The 20,545-nt window shown below is 39.9% G+C and overlaps 1 non-coding gene across 1 annotated transcript; it reads right to left on the reverse strand.

The window, feature by feature from the left end:
- Window positions 1-9,218: 9,218 nt before the first annotated feature.
- On the reverse strand, window positions 9,219-9,326 carry LOC130983674 (small nucleolar RNA R71). Its single transcript, XR_009087654.1, has one exon. It is a non-coding gene; the product is annotated as a small nucleolar RNA R71 (small nucleolar RNA).
- Window positions 9,327-20,545: the final 11,219 nt, after the last annotated feature.

Below are 20,545 nucleotides of genomic sequence, written 5' to 3' on the forward strand. Positions count from 1 at the left end.
GTTTCTTGTAGCATCTCCTTAAATTCTGCTAACTGTTTAGTTATAGAAACTAGTTGCTGATTGAGTTCAGCAACTTGTTTAGGAGGACTAAGTTCAGTGGATACTGCTTTAGCCTCTTCTTTCATGGAAGACTCACTACTTAAGTACAGATGCCGATTTCTAGCAACTATATCAATAAGCTCTTGAGCCTCTTCAATTGTCTTTCACATGTGTATAGATCCACCAGCTGAGTGATCTAGAGATACCTGAGCCTTTTCTATAAGCCCGTAGTAGATGTCTAACTGCACCTATTCTGAAAATATTTCAGAGGGGCATTTCTTTAGCATCTCTCTGTATCTTTCCCAGGCGTTATAAAGAGATTCATTATCCTCTTATTTAAGGCCCTGGATGTCTAGCCTTAGCTGTGTCATCCTTTTTGGAGGGAAATATTGATTCAGGAATTTGTCTGACAACTGTTTCCACCTCTTAGCTTGATCTTTTATAGCAAACAGAAACAGTAATAATCTGTAGACATCCTGATCTACTTCCTTATCACGTACTGTGTCAACAATTTGTAAGAACTGTGCCAGAAACTCAGTAGGTTCTTCTTGTGGAAGACCGAAATACTGGTAATTTTGCTGCACCATGATAATGAGCTGGGGGTTTAGCTCAAAATTGCTGGCTTTAATGGGGGGTATACAGATACTACCCCCATATGAAGCAGTAGTGGGGTTAGAATATGACCCCAAAGTCCTTCTGGAGTGTTCATTTTCACTTAGGTTCATGATGGAGAAAGGAAAATGGTGTGAATTGTAAATAAAAAAATTAAAATAAAGTAAGTAAATAAAAAATGTAAGTTTTGAAAATTAAGAAGAGGAAAAGGAATAAAAGAAATTAGAGAACCAAATTAATTAATTAATTAAAAATTTTTTGAAAACTTTTTTGAGTGAATTTTCGAAAAAAATGAGGAGAGAGAAAGTGGTTAGGAAGTTTTGAAAAAGATATGTCTTAAAATTAAAGATACTTTAAAGTTAATACTTGTAAGAAAATAAATAAGAGAAAAGATTTGAAAAAGATATGATTTTTGAAAATTTGAAAACTAAGATATGATAAGATAAAATTTTGAAATTGAAATCTGAATTTTTTTTTTTATCAAAAATTTTGAAATTTTTACTTAAAATTAGTTAGAGAAGATAATTTTTTTATTTTTTGAATTTTATGATGAGAGAGAAAAACATACAAAAGACACAAGACTTAAAACTTTTAGATCTAATGCTCCTTGTTTTCGAAAATTTGGAGGGAAAACACCAAGGAACACCAAACTTAAAAATTTTAAGATCAAACCACAAAGAAAACTCAAGAACACTTTGAAGATTCACAAGAACAACAATAACAAGACTCAAGGAACTCAAGAACATAAAAAAGAACACCAAACTTAAAATTTTTAGAAAACTAAAAATAAATTTTCAAAAATGAAAGAAAATTAACAAGAGAACACCAAATTTAAAAGTTTGACACAAGATTTAATTAAAGAAAAATTATTTTTGAAAGTTTTGAAGGGAAGATACCAAAATATCAAAAATTACTGTAATTAATAAATATTAAAACCCAAAGAAGCACAAAGTTCCCAAGAACATAAGCACAAGGCTCTAACCAATTGAGTTATGAAAGTAAGAATTGTGTTGCTCCTTGCATACGTTTAAGTACCGTCTCACCTCTTGAACATTCAGATACAAGATTTTCCATATAACATTCCACTTGACCTGCATACTTTGTTACATATCCTCCAATTGCATACATATTAGTATTGGACATATATTTGACACATTGCCACCATATCCATTTTCTCTCCACTTCTTTCTCAAATCTCATCAAGCTATCAATCTTAATCTTGTTTTCCTTCTTTTCCCATTGCACCACCATTTCCTGAACCTGTTCCATGCACTATTCCAAGGTATTATTTTTTTTTCAAATATCACTTCTACACCTTCATACAACCCATATAATACTAAAAAAATAAATTATCCATTCTTTTTTCCGTTTATCTACATTATGAGACATCTAACATTCAAACTAAGTTTTTACCTCCCTGCTACCTACCCAACATATATTTCCCAACACAACGTTTGCTACTGATGAGCGGATAATTTGTACGCTTTTTGGCATTGTTTTTAGTATGTTTTTAGTATGTTCTAGTTAGTTTTTAGTATATTTTTATTAGTTTTTAGTTAAAATTCACTTTTCTAGACTTTACTATGAGTTTGTGTGTTTTTCTGTGATTTCAGGTATTTTCTGGCTGAAATTGAGGGACTTGAGCAAAAATCTGATTCAGAGACTGAAAAGGACTGCAGATGCTGTTGGATTCTGACCTCCCTGCACTCGAAGTGGATTTTCTGGAGCTACAAAAGCCCAATTGGCGCGCTCTTAACGGCGTTGGAAAGTAGACATCCTGGGCTTTCCAGCAATATATAATAGTCCATACTTTGCCCAAGATTTGATGGCCCAAATTGGCATTCCAAATCAGCTCAGAAATGCCCGGCGTTAAACGCCGGAACTGGCACAAGAATGGGAGTTAAACGCCCAAACTGGCACAAAAGCCGGCGTTTAACTCCAAGAGAAGTCTCTACACGAAAATACTTCAATGCTCAGCCCAAGCACACACCAAGTGGGCCCGGAAGTGGATTTTTCTGTCATTTACTCATTTCTGTAAACCTTAGGCTACTAGTTCTTTATAAATAAGACCTTTTGCTATTGTATTATCATCTTGGTAGCTATCTTCATTCTTATGCTATCTTAGATCATTGGGAGGCTGGCCTCACGGCCATGCCTAGACCTTGTTCTTATGTATTTTCAACGGTGGAGTTTCTACACACCATAGATTAAGGTGTAGAGCTCTGCTGTACCTCGAGTATTAATGCAATTACTATTGTTCTTCTATTCAATTCAGCTTGTTCTTGTTCCAAGATATCACTTGTTCTTCAACTTGATGAATGTGATGATCCGTGACACTCATCATCATTCTCACCTATGAACGTGTGCCTGACAACCACCTCCGTTCTACCTTAGATTGAGTGGATATCTCTTGGATCCCTTAATCGGAATCTTCGTGGTATAAGCTAGAATTGATGGCGGCATTCAAGAGAATCCGGAAGGTTTAAACCTTGTCTGTGGTATTCTGAGTAGGATTCAATGATTGAATGACTGTGATGAGCTTCAAACTCCTGAAGGCTGGGCATTAGTGACAGACGCAAAAGAATCACTGGATTCTATTCCAACCTGATTGAGAACCGACAGATGATTAGCCGTGCCATGACAGGGTGCGTTGAACATTTTCACTGAGAGGATGGGAGGTAGCCACTGACAACGGTGAAACCCTACATACAGCTTGCCATGGAAAGGAGTAAGAAGGATTGGATGAAGACAGTAGGAAAGCAGAGAGACAGAAGGGACAAAGCATCTTCATACGCTTATCTGAAATTCCCACCAATGAATTGCATAAGTATCTCTATCTTTATCTTTATGTTTTATTCATCATTCATAACCATTTGAGTTTGCCTGACTAAGATTTACAAGGTGACCATAGCTTGCTTCATACCAATAATCTCTGTGGGATCGACCCTTACTCGCGTAAGGTTTATTACTTGGAGGACCCAGTACACTTGCTGGTTAGTTGTGCGAAGTTGTGTTTATGCCATGGTATTGAACACCAAGTTTTTGGATTCATCACCCGGGATTATTTGAGTTGTAGTGATCACAATTTCGTGCACCAAGTTTTTGGCGCCGTTGCCGGGGATTGTTCGAGTATGGACAACTGACGGTTCATCTTGTTGCTTAGATTAGGTATTTTTCTTCAGAGTTCTTAAGAATGAATTCTAGTGTTTCAAGGTGATGTTCTTATCATCACAAAAGCTGATTGATTTTCATCAATTTAGCTCTTGAATGCAATGTCCTGCTGAAGCTTGTTCAGCCATGTCTAATTTCTTTAGACTGAAGCTTTAGACTAACATTGCATGATTCCTGGAATTCTCATTAAGAATTTTGATATTTTTATTTTTCCTTTTCACTTAATTTTCAAAAAAAAACCAAAAAAATTACAAAATCATAAAATCCAAAAATATTTCTTGTTTGAGTCTAGAGTCTCATGTTAAGTTTAGTGTCAATTGTATGTTTCTGTTCTTTTTGCATTCATGCATGTGTCTTCATTAATCTTCAAGTTGTTCTTGATGGTTTCATTGCTCTGATTTTTAAATTCTCTTGACTTGAGTGTTTATGTGTCTCATATGCATTCTCATTTTGTCAGTGTTAGTAGTATACAAATTGCTAAGTTTGGTGTCTTGCATGCATTGTTATTTGATTTTAGTTGCATTTTAATTATTCCTCATCATTAAAAATCCAAAAATATTTTTAATTTGTGTCTTTTCAAGTCAATAATACAGAGAATTGAAGATTCAGAACATACAGCAGAGGAATTACACAGAAAAAGCTGGGCGTTCAAAACGCCCAGTAAGGAAGGCAAACTGGCGTTTAAACGCCAGCCAGGGTGCCTGGCTGGGCGTTTAACGCCCAAAAGGGTAGTGGTTTGGGCGTTAAACGCCAGAATGTGCACCATTCTGGGCTTTTAACGCCAGGATGGCACAAGAGGGAAGATTCTGTTTTTAGTTCAAATTTTTTTCAGGTTTTCAAAATTTTTCAAAATCAAATCTTTTTCAAATCAAATCTTTTCAATTAAATCTTTTTCAAAATCAATTTCTTTCCATTTTCAAAGATACTTGCTATCAATTAATGATTTGAGTCAACATTTCAAGTATGTGGCCTTTTCTGTTGAGAAAGGTTAATGTTTGAATCATATTTTTTTTGTTAGCCAAGTTATTAATTTTTAAAATCAAATCTTTTTAAATTGCTTTTCAATCATATCTTCTTAACCACATCTTTTTCAAAATAGTTTTCAATCAAATCTTTTTGATTTCTAATTTCAAAATCTTTTTCAGAAATCACTTGATTTTTTTTTTCACTATTATTTTCGAAAATCAATTAAAGTTTTTCAAAATGTTTTTAAAATCTTTTTAATTTTTTTCGAAAATTTCTTCCCCTCTTCTCACATCCTTCTATTTATGGATTAACACTACTCCTTAATGCACAATTCGAACTCCATCTTTCTTGATAAGTTCGAATTCTTCTACCTCTTCCTTCTATTTTTCGTTTCCTCTGACACCTCAAGGAATCTCTATACTGTGACATAGAGGATTCCATATTTTCTTGTTCTCTTCTCTTTCATATGAGTAGGAGCAAAGACAAAAGCATTCTTGTTGAGGCTGACCCCGAACCTGAAAGGACCTTGAAGTGAAAGCTAAGAGAAGTTAAGGCACAATTCTCTGTAGAGGTGATGAGCGGATAATTTGTACGCTTTTTGGCATTGTTTTTAGTATGTTTTTAGTAGTTTTAGTTGAGTTCTTAGTATATTTTTATTAGTTTTTAGTTAAAATTCACTTTTCTGGACTTTACTATGAGTTTGTGTGTTTTTCTGTGATTTCAGGTATTTTCTGGCTGAAATTGAGGGACCTGAGCAAAAATCTGATTCAGAGACTGAAAAGGACTGCAGATGCTGTTGGATTCTGACCTCCCTGCACTCGAAGTGGATTTTCTGGAGCTACAGAAGCCCAATTGGCGCGCTCTCAACGGCGTTGGAAAGTAGACATCCTGGGCTTTCCAGCAATATATGATAGTCCATACTTTGCCCAAGATTTGATGGCCCAAACCGGCGTTCAAAGTCACCTCAAGAAATTCCAGCGTTAAACGCCGGAACTGGCACCTAATTGGGAGTTAAACGCCCAAACTGGCACTAAAGCTGGCGTTTAACTCCAAGGAGAGTCTCTACACGAAATTTCTTCATTGCTCAGCCCAAGCACACACCAAGTGGGCCCGGAAGTGGATTTTTATGTCATTTACTCATCTTTGTACACCTTAGGCTACTAGTTTTCTATAAGTAGGACCTTTTACTATTGTATTTGACATCGGGGGATTATTTTAGATCCTTTGATCATTGGGAGGCTGGCCTCACGGCCATGCCTAGACCTTGTTCTTATGTATTTTCAACGGTGGAGTTTCTACACACCATAGATTAAGGTGTGGAGCTCTGCTGTACCTCGAGTATTAATGCAATTACTATTGTTCTTCTATTCAATTCCGCTTGTTCTTTTACCAAGATATCACTTGTTCTTCAACTTGATGAAGGTGATGATTGACACTCATCATCATTCTCACCTATGAACAAGGTGACTGACAACCATTCTTGTTCTACAAGCATTCGAGGCTTGGTGAATATCTCTTGGATTTCTGATTGCATGATGCATGGTTGATCGCCTGACAACCGAGTGCTCGCCTGACAAACGAGCCAGCCATTCCGTGAGATCAGAGTCTTCGTGGTATAGGCAAGAACTGATGGCGGCATTCAAGAGAATCCGGAAGGTCTAACCTTGTCTGTGGTATTCTGAGTAGGATTCAATGATTGAATGACTGTGACGTGCTTCAAACCTGTAACCTACTGGGCGTTAGTGACAGACGCAAAAGAGTGATTCTATTCCGGTAGGGGAGGGAACCAAACCGGTGATTGGCAGCACTGTGACAGAGTGCGTGCATTAGCTTTCACTACGCGGATGGGAGGTAGCTGCTGACAACAGTGAAACCCTACACGAGCTTGCCATGGAAAGGAGTAAGAAGGATTGGATGAAGACAGTAAGAAAGCAGAGAGACGGAAGGGAAGGCATCTTCATACACTTGTCTGAAGCTCTTACACCAATGATATACATAAGTATCCCTATCCTTATCTTTTATGTTATTTTCGTTCATCACCATACCCATTTGAGTCTGCCTGACTGAGATTTACAAGATGACCATAGCTTGCTTCATACCACCAATCTCCGTGGGATCGACCCTTACTCGCGTAAGGTTTATTACTTGGACGACCCAGTGCACTTGCTGGTTAGTTGTGCGAAGTTGTGTTTATGCCATGGTATTGAGCACCAAGTCTTTGGAGCCATTACCGGGGATTGTTCTGTGTAAAAGTATTGATCACAATTTCGTGCACCAAGTTTTTGGCGCCGTTGCCGGGGATTGTTCTTGTGTATGGACAACTGAAGGTTCATCTTGTTGCTTAGATTAGGCATTTATTTTTTTTCGAAATTCTTGAAGATGAATTCTAGAGTTTCATGATGATTTGCTGAAATCTGGCTGGCTGTAAAGCCATGTCTAATTTCATTGGACCGAGGTTTCAACTTATCATCACAAGAGCTTGTTGATCTTGCTTTTGGAGCAGTGATCTGCTAAGGCTTGGCTGGCCTTTGGCCATGTCTAGTGTTTTGGACCGAAGCTTTCTTTGAAAGCTTGGCTGGCTGTGAAGCCATGTCTAATTCCTGGACCGGAGTCTTAGACTAGCATTGCACTGATTCCTGGAATTCTCATTAAGAATTTTGATGTTTTCACTTAATTTTCGAAAATCACAAAAAAAATTCACAAAAACCATAAAAACAAAAAAATATTTGATGTTTCTTGCTTGAGTCTAGTGTCTCATCTTAAGTTTGGTGTCAATTGCATGCATTCATTCATGTGTCTTAAGGATCTTCAAGTAATTCTTGATGATTTCTTACTCTGATCTTTGAATTCTTTTGACTTGAGTGTTTATGTGTCTCATATAGTGTCAATAGTATACAAACTGCTAAGTTTGGTGTCTTGCATGCATTGTTATTTGATTCTTGTTGCATTTTGATTATTAAAAATCCAAAAAAAATTTTTAATTTGTGTCTTTTCAAGTCAATAATACAGAGAATTGAAGATTCAGAACATACTGCAGAGGAATTACACAGAAAAAGCTGGGCATTCAAAAATGCCCAGTGAAGAAGGCAGACTGGCGTTTAAACGCCAGCCAGGGTACCTGGTTGGGCGTTTAACGCCCAAAAAGGGTGCATTTTGGGCGTTAAACGCCAGAATGGATGCCATTCTGGGCGTTTAACGCCAGGATGGTGCTAGGGGGAAGATTTTGTTTTCAAATCAATTTTTTTTCAAGTTTTCAAAGTTTTTCAAAATCAAATCTTTTTCAAATCATATCTTTTCAATCAAATGTTTTCAAAATTAATTTCTTTCCTTTTTCAAAGATACTTACTAACAATTAATGATTTGATTGAACATCTCAAATTTGTTGCCTTTTCTGTTGAGAAAGGTTTTATGTTTGAATCATATCTTTTCTTGTTAGGCAAGTCATTAAATTTTAAAATCAAATCTTTTTAAATTGTTTTCAAATCATATCTTTTCAATCACATCTTTTTAAAACCAATCATATCTTCTTAACCACATCTTTTTCAAAATAGTTTTCAATCAAATCTTTTTAATTTCTAATTTCAAAATCTTTTTCAAAAATCACTTGATTTCTTTTTCACTTTTAATTTTCGAAAATTATCAATCAAATTTTCAAAATGTTTTCAAAATCTTTTAAATGAATTTTCGAAAATTCTCTTCCCTCCTTCCCACATCCTTCTATTTATGGAGTACCACTCCTTCTAAATGCACAATTCGAACCTTATCTAATTAAAGTTCGAATTCTTCTTCTCCTTCTTCTTTCTATTTCTCTTTTCCTCTGACATTTCAAGGAATCTCTATACTGTGACATAGAGAATTCCACACTTTCTTTTTCTCTTCTCTTTCATATGAGCAGGAGCAGAGACAAAGGCATTCTTGTTGAAGCTGACCCTGAACCCGAGAGAACCTTGAAGAGAAAGCTAAGAGAAGCCAAGGCACAACTCTCTTTAGAGAACCTGACCGAATTCTTCAAGGAAGAAGAACACATGGCAGCCGAAAACAACAACAATGCCAACAATGCAAGGAAGGTGCTGGGTGACTTCACTGCACCTACTCCTGATTTCTATGGGAGAAGCATCTCTATCCCTGCCATTGGAGCAAACAACTTTGAGCTTAAGCCTCAATTAGTTTCTCTAATGCAACAGAATTGCAAGTTCCATGGACTTCCAATGGAAGATCCTCATCAGTTCTTAGCTGAATTCTTGCAAATCTGTGACACAATCAAGACTAATGGGGTTAACCCTGAGGTCTATAGACTGATGCTATTCCCTTTTGTTGTAAGAGACAGAGCTAGAATATGGTTGGATTCTCAACCTAAAGAAAGCCTGGACTCTTGGGAAAAGCTAGTCAATGCCTTCTTGGCAAAGTTCTTTCCACCACAAAGATGGAGTAAGCTTAGAGTGGAAGTCCAAACCTTCAGACAGAAGGATGGAGAATCCCTCTATGAAGCTTGGGAAAGATACAAACAATTAATCAGAAGATGTCCTTCAAACATGCTTTCTGAATGGAGCATCATAGGTATTTTCTATGATGGTCTCTCTGAACTATCCAAGATGTCTTTGGAGAGCTCTGCTGGAGGATCTCTTCATCTGAAGAAGACGCCTGCAGAAGCTCAAGAATTGATTGAAATGGTTGCAAATAACCAATTCATGTACACTTCTGAAAGAAATTCTGTGAACAATGGGACTAGTCAGAAGAAAGGAGTTCTTGAGATTGACACTCTGAATGCCATATTGGCTCAGAACAAGATATTGACTCAACAAGTCAATTTGATTTCTCAAAGTCTGTCTGGAATGCAAAATGCACCAAGCAGTACTAAGGAAGCTTCATCTGAGGAAGAAGCCTATGATCCTGAGAACCCTTCAATGGAAGAGGTGAATTACCTAGGAGAACCCTATGGAAACACCTACAATTCTTCATGGAGAAATCACCCCAATTTCTCATGGAAGAATCAAGAGAGACCTCAACAAGGTTTCAATAATGGTGGAAGAAACAGGTTTAGCAATGGCAAGCCTTTTCCATCATCTTCTCAGCAACAGACAGAGAGTTCTAAGCAGAATACTTCTGACTTAGCAACAATGGTCTCTGATCTAATAAAGACCACTCAAAGTTTCATGAATGAAACAAGGTCCTTCATCAGAAATTTGGAAGGACAAGTGGGTCAGCTGAGCAAGAAAGTTACTGAACTCCCTCCTAGCACTCTCCCAAGTAATACAGAAGAAAATCCAAAAGGAGAGTGCAAAGCCATAGACATGGCCGAATATGGAGAGGAAAGAGAGGAGGAGGACGCCACTGAGGAAGACCTCAGTGGGCGTGTACCAATCCCCTCTGAGTTCCTCAATGAGGAACAATGGGAATCTGAGGCTCAAAATGAGACCATAGAGATTCCATTGGACTTACTTCTGCCATTCATGAGCTCTGATGAGTATTCTTCCTCTGAAGAGGATGAGTATGTCACTGAAGAGCAAGTTGCTAAATACCTTGGAGCAATCATGAAACTGAATGACAAGTTATTTGGAAATGAGACTTGGGAGGAAGAACCACCTTTGCTCACCAAAGAACTGGATGACTTGTCTAGGCAGAAACTGCCTCAAAAGAGGCAGGATCCTGGGAAGTTTTCTATACCTTGTACCATAGGCACCATGACCTTCAAGAAGGCCTTGTGTGACTTAGGGTCAAGTGTAAACCTCATGCCCCTCTCTGTAATGGAGAAATTAGGGATCCTTGAGGTGCAAGCTGCAAGAATCTCATTAGAGATGGCAGACAATTCAAGAAAACAAGCTCATGGACTTGTAGAGAATGTTTTGGTGAAGATTGAGGACCATTACATCCCTACTGACTTCATAATCCTAGAGACTGGGAAGTGCATGGATGAATCCATCATCCTTGGCAGACCCTTCCTAGCCACAGCAAAGGCTGTGATTGATGTTGATAGAGGAGAGTTGATCATTCAAGTGAATGAAGAATCCTTGGTGTTTAAGGCCCAAGGACATCCCTCTATCATCATGGAGAGGAAGCATGAAGAGCTTCTCTCAAAACAGAGCCAAGCAGAGCCCCCACAGTCAAACTTTGAGTTTGGTGTTGAGAGGCCACAACCAAACTCTAAGTTTGGTGTTGAACCCCCACATTCAAACTCTAAGTTTGGTGTTGGGAGGTTCCAACACGGTTCTGAGTATTTCTGAGGCTCCATGAGAGCCCTCTGTCAAGCTACTGACATTAAAGAAGCGCTTGTTGGGAGGCAACCCAATGTTTTATGGTTAACTATTTTCTTTTGTTATTTTATCTTTTTTGTAGGTTGATGATCATAAGAAGTCACAAAAACAATGAAAAAAGCAAAAACAGAATGAAAAACAGGAAGAAAAAAACAGCACACCCTGGAGAAGAAGAAGCTGGCGTTCAGACGCCAGTAATGCTAGCTGTTGGGCGTTTAACGCCCAGTCTGGCACCATTCTGGGCGTTTAACGCCAGAAAGGGGCACCAGACTGGCGTTAAACGCCAGTAAAGGGCAACAACCTGGCGTTAAACGCCAGGAATGGGCACCAGCCCGGCGTTTAACGCCAGAAATAGCTCAAAACGTGATTTTGAGCAACATTTGGTGCAGGGATGACTTTTCCTTGACACCACAGGATCTGTGGACCCCACCATCACTCTCTCTCTTCTTCCCCCATTCACCAATCACCTCAATACCTCTTCCCCAAAAAAACCCTTCACCTATCAAATCCCATCTTTCTCTTCACCACTCACATCCATCCTTCATAAATCCCCACCAACCTCACCCTTCAAATTCAAACCACTTTCCCTCCCAAACCCACCCTCCATGGCCGAACCATTACCCCCCCTCTCTCCTATAAATACCCTTCTTCAACATTCTATTTTCACACAACCTAAACACCCTTTCTTACCCTTCTTGGCCGAACACACCACCTTCCCCCTCTTCCTCATTTCTTCTTCTTCTACTCTCTTCTTTCTTCTTTTGCTCGAGGACGAGCAAACATTTTAAGTTTGGTGTGGTAAAAGCGTTGCTTTTTCATAACCATTTATGGCATCCAAGGCCGGAGAAACCTCTAAAAAGAGGAAAGGGAAGGCAAAAGCTTCCACCTCCGAGTCATGGGAGATGGATAGATTCCTCTCAAGGGTGCATCAAGTCCACTTCTATGAAGTTGTGGCCTTGAAGAAGGTGATTCCCGAGGTCCCCTTTTCACTCAAAAAGGGTGAATATCCGGAGATCCGCCATGAGATCCGAAGAAGAGGTTGGGAAGTTCTTACCAACCCCATTCAACAAGTCGGAATCTTGATGGTTCAAGAGTTCTATGCCAATGCATGGATCACCAAGAACCATGACCAAAGTGTGAACCCGAATCCAAAGAATTATCTCACTATGGTTCGGGGGAAATACTTGGATTTTAGTCCGGAGAGTGTGAGGGTGGCGTTCAACTTGCCTATGATGCAAGGAGATGAGCACCCTTACACTAGAAGGGTCAACTTTGATCAAAGGTTGGACCAAGTCCTCACAATCATATGTGAAGAGGGCGCACAATGGAAGCAAGATTCAAGAGGAAAGCCGGTTCAATTGAAAAGGCATGACCTCAAGCCCGTGGCTAGAGGATGGTTAGAGTTCATACAACGCTCAATCATTCCCACTAGCAACCGGTCCGAAGTTACCATAGACCGGGCCATCATGATTCATAGCATCATGATTGGAGAAGAAATAGAAGTTCATGAGGTCATAGCCCAAGAACTCTACAAGGTGGCGGATAAGTCCTCTACCTTGGCAAGGTTAGCCTTTCCTCACCTCATTTGTCACCTCTGTTATTCAGTTGGAGTTGACATAGAGGGAGACATCACCATTGATGAGGATAAGCCCATTACCAAGAAAAGGATGGAGCACACAAGAGACCCCTCTCATCATGAGATCCCTGAGATGCCTCAAGGGATGCACTTTCCTCCACAAAACTATTGGGAGCAAGTAAACACCTCCCTAGGAGAATTGAGTTCCAACATGGGACAACTAAGGGTGGAGCACCAAGAACACTCCATTCTCCTCCATGAAATAAGAGAAGATCAAAGAATCATGAGAGAGGAGCAACAAAGGCAAGGAAGAGACATTGAGGAGCTCAAGCACTCCATAGGACCTTCAAGAGGAAGGAAGAGCCGCCATCACTAAAGGTGGACCCGTTCCTTGATTTCCTTGTTCTTTATTCTTCTGTTTTTTCGAATTTTAGTGCTTATGTTTATCCATGTTTGTGTCTTATGATCATTAGTGTCTTAGTGTTTATGCCTTAAAGTTATGAATGTCCTATGAATCCATCACCTTTCTTAAATAAAAACGTGCTTAATTGAAAAGGAAAAGAATTGCATGAATTTTGAATTTTATAACAGTTTAATTATTTTGATGTGGTGGCAACACTTTTGTTCTCTGAATGTATGCTTGAACAGTGCATATGTCTTTTGAATTTGTGGTTCATGAATGTTGGCTCTTGAAAGAATGATGAAAAAGGAGACATGTTACTGAGGATCTGAAAAATCACAAAAATGATTCTTGAAGCAAGAAAAAGCAGTGAATACAAAAAAAAAAAGGAGAAGGAGCAAACGAAAAAAAAAACCGAGAAAAAGAAGAAAAGAGAAAGAAAAAGAAAGAAAAAGAGTTGTGATCCAAGGCAATAAGAGTGTGCTTAAGAACCCTGGACACCTCTAATTGGGGACTTTAGCAAAGCTGAGTCACAATCTGAAAAGGTTCACCCAATTATGTGTCTGTGGCATGTATGTATCCGGTGGTAATACTGGAAGACAGAGTGCTTTGGGCCACAGCCAAGACTCAATAAGTAGCTGTGTTCAAGAATCATCATACTTAACTAAGAGAATCAATAACACTATCTGGATTCTGAGTTCCTAAAGAAGCCAATCATTCTGAATTACAAGGGATAGAGTGAGATGCCAAAACTATTCAGAGACAAAAAGTTAAAAGCCCCGCTCATCTAATTAATACTGATCTTCATAGATGTTTTGGAGTTCATTGCATATTCTCTTTTTTTATCTTATTTGATCTTTAGTTGCTTGGGGACAAGCAACAATTTAAGTTTGGTGTTGTGATGAGCGGATAATTTGTACGCTTTTTGGCATTGTTTTTAGTATGTTTTAGTAGTTTAGTTGAGTTCTTAGTATATTTTTATTAGTTTTTAGTTAAAATTCACTTTTCTGGACTTTACTATGAGTTTGTGTGTTTTTCTGTGATTTCAGGTATTTTCTGGCTGAAATTGAGGGACCTGAGCAAAAATCTGATTCAGAGACTGAAAAGGACTGCAGATGCTGTTGGATTCTGACCTCCCTGCACTCGAAGTGGATTTTCTGGAGCTACAGAAGCCCAATTGGCGCGCTCTCAACGGCGTTGGAAAGTAGACATCCTGGGCTTTCCAGCAATATATGATAGTCCATACTTTGCCCAAGATTTGATGGCCCAAACCGGCGTTCAAAGTCACCTCAAGAAATTCCAGCGTTAAACGCCGGAACTGGCACCTAATTGGGAGTTAAACGCCCAAACTGGCACTAAAGCTGGCGTTTAACTCCAAGGAGAGTCTCTACACGAAATTTCTTCATTGCTCAGCCCAAGCACACACCAAGTGGGCCCGGAAGTGGATTTTTATGTCATTTACTCATCTTTGTACACCTTAGGCTACTAGTTTTCTATAAGTAGGACCTTTTACTATTGTATTTGACATCGGGGATTATTTTAGATCCTTTGATCATTGGGAGGCTGGCCTCACGGCCATGCCTAGACCTTGTTCTTATGTATTTTCAACGGTGGAGTTTCTACACACCATAGATTAAGGTGTGGAGCTCTGCTGTACCTCGAGTATTAATGCAATTACTATTGTTCTTCTATTCAATTCCGCTTGTTCTTTTACCAAGATATCACTTGTTCTTCAACTTGATGAAGGTGATGATTGACACTCATCATCATTCTCACCTATGAACAAGGTGACTGACAACCATTCTTGTTCTACAAGCATTCGAGGCTTGGTGAATATCTCTTGGATTTCTGATTGCATGATGCATGGTTGATGCCTGACAACCGAGTGCTCGCCTGACAAACGAGCCAGCCATTCCGTGAGATCAGAGTCTTCGTGGTATAGGCAAGAACTGATGGCGGCATTCAAGAGATTCCGGAAGGTCTAACCTTGTCTGTGGTATTCTGAGTAGGATTCAATGATTGAATGACTGTGACGTGCTTCAAACCTGTAACCTACTGGGCGTTAGTGACAGACGCAAAAGAGTGATTCTATTCCGGTAGGGGAGGGAACCAAACCGGTGATTGGCAGCACTGTGACAGAGTGCGTGCATTAGCTTTCACTGCGCGGATGGGAGGTAGCTGCTGACAACAGTGAAACCCTACACGAGCTTGCCATGGAAAGGAGTAAGAAGGATTGGATGAAGACAGTAAGAAAGCAGAGAGACGGAAGGGAAGGCATCTTCATACACTTGTCTGAAGCTCTTACACCAATGATATACATAAGTATCCCTATCCTTATCTTTTATGTTATTTTCGTTCATCACCATACCCATTTGAGTCTGCCTGACTGAGATTTACAAGATGACCATAGCTTGCTTCATACCACCAATCTCCGTGGGATCGACCCTTACTCGCGTAAGGTTTATTACTTGGACGACCCAGTGCACTTGCTGGTTAGTTGTGCGAAGTTGTGTTTATGCCATGGTATTGAGCACCAAGTCTTTGGAGCCATTACCGGGGATTGTTCTGTGTAAAAGTATTGATCACAATTTCGTGCACCAAGAGGACCTAACAGAAATCTTCAAAGAAGAAGAACCCATGGCAGCCAAAAACAACAACAATGCCAACAATGCAAGGAAGGTGCTGGGTGACTTTACTGCACCTACTCCCGACTTCTATGGGAGAAGCATCTCTATCCCTACCATTGGAGCAAACAACTTTGAGCTTAAGCCTCAATTAGTTTCTCTAATGCAACAGAATTGCAAGTTTCATGGACTTCCATTGGAAGATCCTCATCAGTTTTTAGCTGAATTCTTGCAAATCTGTGACACTGTCAAGACCAATGGGGTTGACCCTGAGGTCTACAGACTTATGCTATTCCCTTTTGCTGTAAGAGACAGAGCTAGGATATGGTTGGACTCACAACCTAAAGAAAGCCTGAACTCTTGGGAAAAGCTAGTCAATGCCTTCTTGGCAAAGTTCTTTCCACCTCAAAATTGAGTAAGCTTAGAGTGGAAGTCCAAACCTTCAGACAGAAGGAAGGAGAATCCCTCTATGAAGCTTGGGAAAGATACAAACAATTGATCAGAAAGTGTCCCTCTGACATGCTTTCTGAATGGAGCATCATAGGTATTTTCTATGATGGTCTGTCTGAACTGTCCAAGATGTCTTTGGATAGCTCTGCTGGAGGATCTCTTCATCTGAAGAAGACGCCTACAGAAGCTCAAGAACTAATTGAAATGGTTGCAAATAACCAATTCATGTACACTTCTGAAAGGAATCCTGTGAACAATGGGACTAATCAGAAGAAAGGAGTTCTTGAGATTGATACTCTGAATGCCATACTGGCTCAGAATAAGATATTGACTCAGCAAGTCAATTTAATTTCTCAAAGTCTATCTGGAATGCAAAATGCACCAGGCAGTACTAAGGACGCTTCATCTGAAGAAGAAGCTTATGATCCTGAGAACCCTTCAATGGAAGAGGTGAATTACATGGGAGAATCCTATGGAAATACCTATAATCCTTCATGGAGAAATCATCCAAATCTTTCATGGAAGGATCAACAGAGACCTCAACAAGGTTTCAACAATAATAATGGTGGAAGAAACAGGTTTAACAATGGCAAGCCTTTTCCATCATCTTCTCAGCAACAGACAGAGAATTCTAAGCAGAACCACTCTGACTTAGCAACCATGGTCTCTGATCTAATCAAAACCACTCAAAGTTTCATGACTGAAACAAGGTCCTCCATTAGAAATTTGGAGGTACAAGTGGGTCAGCTGAGCAAGAAAATTACTGAACTCCCTCCTAGTGTTCTTCCAAGCAATACAGAAGAAAATCCAAAAGGAGAGTGCAAAGTCATCAACATGGCCGAACTAGGAGAGGAGGAAGAGGCAGTGAACGCCACTGAGGAAGACCTTAATGGACGTCCACTGGCCTCCAATGAGTTCCCTAATGAGGAACCATGGGAATCTGAGGCTCCCACTGAGACCATAGAGATTCCATTGGATTTACTCCTGCCATTCATGAGCTCTGATGAGTATTCTTCCTCTAAAGAGGATGAGTATGTCACTGAAGAGCAAGTTACTAAATACCTTGGAGCAATCATGAAGCTAAATGACAAGTTATTTGGTAATGAGACTTGGGAGGATGAACCCCCTTTGCTCACCAAAGAACTGGATGACTTGTCTAGGCAGAAACTACCTCAAAGGAGACAAGATCCTGGAAGTTCTCAATACCTTGTGCCATAGGCACCATGACCTTCAAGAAGGCCTTGTGTGACCTAGGGTCAAGTGTAAACCTCATGCCTCTCTCTGTAATGAAGAAGCTAGGGATCTTTGAGGTGCAAGCTGCAAAAATCTCACTAGAGATAGCAGACAATTCAAGAAAACAAGCTTATGGACTTGTAAAGGATGTTCTGGTAAAAGTTGAAGACCATTACATCCCTGCTGATTTTATAGTCCTAGAGACTGGGAAGTGCATGGATGAATCCATCATCCTTGGCAGACCCTTCCTAGCCACAGCAAAGGCTGTGATTGATGTTGATAGAGGAGAATTGATCATTCAAGTGAATGAAGAATCCTTTGTGTTTAAGGCTCAAGGATATCCCTCTGTCACCATGGAGAGGGAGCATGAAGAGCTTCTCTCAAAACAGAGTCAAACAGAGCCCCTACAGTCAAACTCTAAGTTTGGTGTTGGGAGGCCACAACCAACTTCTAAGTTTGGTGTTGAACCCCCACATTCAAACTCTAAGTTTGGTGTTGGGAGGTTCCAACATTGCTCTGAGCATCTCTGAGGCTCCATGAGAGCCCACTGTCAAGCTACTGACATTAAAGAAGCGCTTGTTGGGAGGCAACCCAATGTTATATTTTATCTATTTTCCTTTGTTATTTTATGTTTTCTGTAGGTTGATGATCATGAGAAGTCACAAAATCAATTGAAAAAGCAAAAACAGAATGAAAAACAGAAAGAAAAACAGCACACCCTGGAGGAAGATCTTGCTGGCGTTTAAACGCCAGTAAGGCTAGCAGATGGGCGTTTAACGCCCAGTCTGGCACCATTCTGAGCGTTTAACGCCAGAAAGGGGCACCAGACTGGCGTTAAACGCCAGGAAAGGGCAAAAACTTGGCGTTAAACGCCAGAAATGGGCACCAGCCCGGCGTTTAACGCCAGAATTGGCATGAAGAGCAATTTTGCTCGCCACTTGATGCAGGGATGACTTTTCCTTGACACCTCAGGATCTGTGGACCCCACAGGATCCCCACCTACCCCACCACTCTCTCTCTTCTTCACCCATTCACCAATCACCTCAACACCCCTTCCCCAAAAACCCCTCACCTATCAAATCCCATCTTTCTCTTCACCACTCACATCCATTCTTCATAAAACCCCACATACCTCACCATTCAAATTCAAACCACTTTCCCACCCAAACCCACCCATACATGACCGAACCCTACCCCTCTCTTCACCCCTATATAAACCCCTCTTCACTCCTTCATTTTCACACAACCTAAACACTCCTTCTCCCCCTTTGGCCGAACCACAAAGCCATTCCCTTCTCTTTCATTTCTTCTTATTCTACTCTCTTCTTTCTTCTTTTGCTCGAGGACGAGCAAACTTTTTAAGTTTGGTGTGGTAAAAGCATTGCTTTTTGTTTTTCCATAACCATTTATGGCATCCAAGGCCGGAGAAACCTCTAGAAAGAGGAAAGGGAAGGCAAAAGCTTTCACCTCCGAGTCATGGGAGATGGAGAGATTCATCTCAAGGGTGCATCAAGACCACTTCTATGAAGTTGTGGCCTTGAAGAAGGTGATCCCCGAGGTCCCTTTTAAACTCAAAAAGAGTGAATATCCGGAGATCCGACATGAGATCCGAAGAAGAGGTTGGGAAGTTCTTACCAACCCCATTCAACAAGTCGGAATCTTAATGGTTCAAGAGTTCTATGCCAATGCATGGATCACCAAGAACCATGACCAAAGTGTGAACCCGGACCCAAAGAATTGGCTTACAATGGTTCGGGGGAAATACTTGGATTTTAGTCCGGAAAATGTAAGGTTGGCATTCAACTTGCCCATGATGCAAGGAGATGAACACCCTTACACTAGAAGGGTCAACTTTGATCAAAGGTTGGACCAAGTCCTCACAGTCATTTGTGAAGAGGGCGCCCAATGGAAGAGAGATTCAAGAGGGAAGCCGGTTCAACTGAGAAGGCATGACCTCAAGCCTGTGGCTAGGGGATGGTTGGAGTTTATCCAACGCTCAATCATTCCCACTAGCAACCGGTCCGAAGTTACTATAGACCGGGCTATCATGATTCATAGCATCATGATTGGAGAAGAAATAGAAGTTCATGAGGTTATATCCCAAGAACTTTATAAGGTGGCGGACAAGTCTTCTACCTTGGCAACGTTAGCCTTTCCTCATCTCATTTGTCACCTCTGTTATTCAGTTGGAGTTGACATAGAGGGAGACATCCCCATTGATGAGGACAAGCCCATCGCTAAGAAGAGGATGGAGCAAACAAGAGACCCCTCTCATCATCAAATCCCTAAGATGCCTCAAGGGATGCACTTTCCTCCACAAAACTATTGGGAGCAACTGAACACCTCCCTAGGAGAATTGAGTTCCAACATGAGACAACTAAGGGTGGAGCACCAAGAACATTCCATTCTCCTCCATGAAATTATAGAAGATCAAAGAATCATGAGAGAGGAGCAACAAAGGCAAGAAGAGACATTGAGGAGCTCAAGCACTCCATAAGATCTTCAAGAGGAAGAACAAACCGCCATCACTGAGGTGGACCCGTTCTTTAATCTCCTTGTTCCTTATTTTCCTGTTTTTCGAAAATTATGCTTATGTTTATCTATGTTTGTGTCTTGTGATCATTAGTGTCTTAGTGTCTATGCCTTAAAGTTATGAATGTCCTATGAATCCATCACCTATCTTAAATGAAAATGTTCTTAATTGAAAAAGAGAAGAATTGCATGAATTGTGAATTTTATAACAGTTTAATTATTTTGATGTGGTGGCAATATTTTTGTTTTCTGAATGTATGCTTAAACAGTGCATATGTCTTTTGAATTTGTTGTTCATGAATGTTGGCTCTTGAAAGAATGATGAAAAAGGAGACATGTTACTGAGGATCTAAAAAATCATAAAAATAATTCTTGAAGCAAGAAAAAGCAGTGAATACAAAAAAAAAGAGAAGGAGAAAAACAAAAAAAAAAGGAAAAAGAGAAAAACGAAAAAAAAGAGAGAAAAGAAAAAAATAAAGTTGTGATCCAAGGCAAAAAGAGTGTGCTTAAGAACCCTGGACACCTCTAATTGGGGACTCTAGCAAAGCTGAGTCACAGTCTGAAAAGGTTCACCCAATTATGTGTCTGTGGCATGTGTGTATCCGGTGGTAATACTGGAAGACAGAGTGCTTTGGGCCACGGCCAAGACTCATAAAGTAGCTATGTTCAAGAATCATCATACTTAACTAGG

The sequence above is a fragment of the Arachis stenosperma genome, chromosome 5 (genome assembly GCF_014773155.1).
Source record: "Arachis stenosperma cultivar V10309 chromosome 5, arast.V10309.gnm1.PFL2, whole genome shotgun sequence".
NCBI lineage: Eukaryota > Viridiplantae > Streptophyta > Magnoliopsida > Fabales > Fabaceae > Arachis > Arachis stenosperma.